A 4298-nucleotide genomic window follows, 5' to 3' on the forward strand; every position below is an offset into this window, starting at 1 on the left:
TATTCAGTCATAAAAAATAATGATATCTTGCCATTTGCAACAACAGGGATGGGGGTTAGAGAGTATAATGCTAAGTGAAATCAGTCAGTCAGAGAAAGACAAATACCGTATGATTTCACTCATATATGGAATTTAAGAAAAAAAACAACAACAAAGGAGCAAAGGGGAAAAGAGTGAGAGAGAGAATGAAACCAAGAAACAGATTCTTAACAATAGAGAACAAAATGATGATTACCAGTTGGGAGGTAGGTGGGGGACTGAGTGAAAAAGATGATGGGGGTTAAGGAGTGCACTTGTCATGATGAGCCTTGTGTGAGTAAAATTAAAAACTTAAAAAAAAAATTTCCGTGTGTTTTTTAGCTTGGAATGTGTCTCATCTTGGTGAATATTACATATGAGGTTGAGAAGATGTTATATTCTGCTGTTGTTGGATTAAATGTTTTATAAATGTCAATTAGATCTAATTGATTAATATTGCTAGAAGAGAAAAATTAGATAAAATTGATATTTTGATATTTTGATAGATAAAATTGATATTTTGATAGATAAAAAATTAGATAAAACTCTTATGAGAGTACAGGTAAAAAAAATTCTAATACTGCTATTCAAGTAAACATGAATTGGGTATTAAGTAAACGGATGGTATAGAATGGGAGCCAGGTGTCTTGTGGGTTTGGAATGGGAATATCTAGCTCAGCAAAAGGAGGCTAAATAATTCAGGTGATAATGGATTAGAATTACAGACATTAGAACTAATGTTTAACATGGATATAGATGTGTGTATAGAGAAATAATTATACATATGTGTATGTACACATATTAGTATAATTACATATATTTCTTTGCTTTTTCAGTTGAGAGTGCCCAAAATAAATGACATTGTAGTAGCAATGGGCACATTTAGCACTCTGATCTTGGTTTCAATTTTCCAGTAAGACACCCAAGATTCCTTGGGAAATGGCCGATACTATGACTGGCAAGGACTATACAAGATGAGCCTGAGACATCTTGTAATGTCAGAAAGAAAGGAAGTTCTCAAAAAAACAAAAACAAAACAAAACTTGGACGGGTATGTCAATGGAGCACAAGAGACAACTAAAAGAACTCCCAATGGTCAAAATGGAACTTTTAAAGCAATCATATAAATAATTGGGTTATAACCCAAATAATAAAATAAAAATCATGAATCCATATTTACACAAATAAATGAATGAGTAAATAAATGGAGGAGAAGACACAAATTTCTCGTGCAAATTCCATATAGATTATGTAGATATTCTATGGGGCGCCTGGGTGGCTCAGTCGTTAAGCATCTGCCTTCGATTCAGGTCATGATCCCAGGGTCCTGGGATTGAGCCCCACATTGGGCTCTGGGCTCAGCAGAGAGCCTGCTTCTCCCTCTCCCACTCCCCCTGCTTTTGTTCCCTCTCTCTGTGTCTCTTTTTGTCAAATAAATAAATAAAGTCTTTAAAAAAATTTTCTAAATTATGTAGATATTCTACTCTATAAGAGGAGGGGCATAACTCTCACTTCTTAAGCCTGGGCAGTGTATACTGATTTTTCCTCCAAGCCGGGGGCTACGGCATATATTGATTTTCCTCCAAAGAGTCTGGAAAGGGGGGATAAGTCTACAATACAGTAGAAAAAACTTGACAAACACTGCCTCGGTCATACGCTCAAGGTCAACTTCATCAGTGCCAAGTCAGTTTGATTGTATATACACTTGATATGATGCAATAGGAATAGCACTTTATCCTGTTTTTCCTCCTAAAAATCCATTACTCCAAACTAATAGTGCAAAAAATATCAGCCAAGTTCCAATAGAGGGGTATCTATATGTTCCTACCTAATAGTACTCAAAACTTTTCTGGACACCAACATGGAAAGTCTGAGAACCTGCCACAGGCCAGAGGAGCCTCAGGACACATGACAACCGAATGGAATATGGTAATATGGATGGGATCCTTGAACAAAAAAGGACATTGGATAAAAACTAAGGGATTCTGAATAGACTATGTATTTTTGTTAATAATGTATCAACTTTGGTTCATTATTTGTCACAAATATGCCACACTAATATGTTAATGATAGTAAAAACTACACTGGGGGAGGTGGGAGGTGTATGGACACCCTTTAGTATCTGCTCAGTTTTTCTGTAAATCTAAAACTGTCTTAAAAAATGGATTTTATTCATATTTCAAAAAAACACGTAACTGACAATCCTATAATACTAAAAATTATATTAGCTGTACCTAAAGAAACTAAACTGATGAGTGTTGTAATTCAGTTACTACCATTAAAAAGGAAATTACTTGCAATTTTCAGAAAGCTACTATGGGACTTACTGTTAACAATTCCAAACTGGTCTTTCTTTTTTATCACTTCTTATAAATAAAATTAAGAAAATTTACTATTATTGCAACCATGGTTTACTTTCTGGTAATAGGTATCTCCTAGTAGACTCAATGAAAATTTCCAACATAGCCAATAATTTAACATATTCATAATGAAGCAATCCCAATTATTATGTAAAGAGTTTTCAACACCTGGTATAACAAGGAAATGAACACTTCCAATCTTTTATCATCTCCTTCACTCTATAATTTTAGGCTCTAGATACATATTTAATATTCCCCAATATATTTTGTGGTCTGGAGACAGAATAAAGGAAAATAATGCCTATTTTCCCTCCACTCAAATAACTTACAATAAAAAAAAGGCATTGCAGGGGCGCCTGGGTGGCTCAGTTGGTTAAGCGTCTGCCTTCAGGTCTGGTCATGATCCCAGGGTCCTGGGATGGAGCCCAGTGTCAGGCTCCCTACTCAGCGGGGAGCCTGCTTCTCCCTTTCCCTCTCCCTCTGCTGCTCTCCCTGCTTGTACTCTCTCTCTCTTTCTGTCAAATAAATAAATAAAATCTTTTAAAAAAAGGCATTGCAAGTATACATACAGACCTCCACAATAAATTGCAGATCATTTGCATTGAATTTAACATATTGAGACCACTTAAAAATTTCATCTTACATAGCAACATTATTAAAAACACTGTTAATAAAATTTGTATGTAAACATTTATTTGAGAGTTTTTCCTTGACATCTCTGGAAAATAATGATCTCATTTAAGTAGCTGATATATTTCCTTATGTTACACAAACCCATCATTTTATTTTTTTCATCTTAACTTGTGTAGCAGCAAGCTCAGAATAAACCTTTTACCTCAGTTTCTATTCTCTCCTCTAGACTCCTTTTTATAAAGTTGCTTTTTTAAGTTTATGTTATCTCAAATCATTTTCAGAAACAGATAAGTTTGAAATAAATATACAAACAAAACATGAAAACAAACAATTATAGAACAGCAGGATTACTAGAAAACCCTGTATTGCATTCACTTCTGGTGCTGGCATAACAATTTAGGTCAGAAGTTATCTGTGATTAGGAAAGGGTCCAAATACTTAGTAAAAAAACATGTCTCTGGTTCTCTTGAAATTTCCTGTTGCCACTGGTAACCATGCCATGAGAGATTTCAGTATTAAAAGGATCTAAAACTTGACCCAATAGTTTAAACAAGGCTCCCAGAAGCAAATTTTCCAGGCTACTGCCCACAGTTTTGATATGATTCCTTTTTTTCTTTCCCCTTTTTCTCTTTCTCTCTCTTTCCTCTTTCTGTCTTTCTATCTCCCTCTCTCTCTCTTTTTTTTTTTTTTTTTTTTTTTTTACCTCACCGGTGCATTTACCCATGCCACAAAGGAAACAACTCATCAAGTGTACAGCGATGCTTCATGTTCCCATCTAACAGAGCTTGCTGAGATTTGCATCTGACTGACATTCCATCTGATATGTACTCCAAGTAAGGCTGGTTAATGATGACCATGAGCAGGTTCAGGATTCAAAGCTTTCAAGGCTTTACTTCTTTTATCAGCACTCCTGATTTTATAAACAATAAAGCCCATAACCCCATTCCTACCCAAATCTCCCAGTACACTTGGGTAAAGCAGTACTTCATGGGAACACAAACATTTTTTTTTAAAGATTTTATTTATTTATTTGAGAGAAAGAGAATGAGAGATAGAGAGCACGAGAGGGAGGAGGGTCAGAGGGAGAAGCAGACTCCCCGCTGAGCAGGGAGCCCGATGTGGGACTCGATCCCAGGACTCCAGGATCATGACCTGAGCCGAAGGCAGTCACTTAACCAACTGAGCCACCCAGGTGCCCTGAACCCAAACATTTTGAACAAGGCTTTGAAACATCTCGACCCAGGACACCCAGCTCAAGCTTCTCTGACCCCCAAAGGCCAATGACTC

The 4298-nt window shown here is 36.2% G+C and overlaps 1 pseudogene; it reads right to left on the reverse strand.

Annotated features, from left to right (window-relative positions):
- Positions 1-3854: 3854 nt before the first annotated feature.
- Positions 3855-4027, reverse strand: LOC114226514 (ATP synthase F(0) complex subunit j, mitochondrial pseudogene; annotated as a pseudogene).
- Between the last annotated feature and the right edge of the window lie 271 nt (positions 4028-4298).

This window comes from Eumetopias jubatus, unplaced genomic scaffold (assembly GCF_037043125.1).
Source record: "Eumetopias jubatus isolate StellerSeaLion01/CBP00866 unplaced genomic scaffold, mEumJub1_p1.0 scaffold_2, whole genome shotgun sequence".
Lineage (NCBI taxonomy): Eukaryota > Metazoa > Chordata > Mammalia > Carnivora > Otariidae > Eumetopias > Eumetopias jubatus.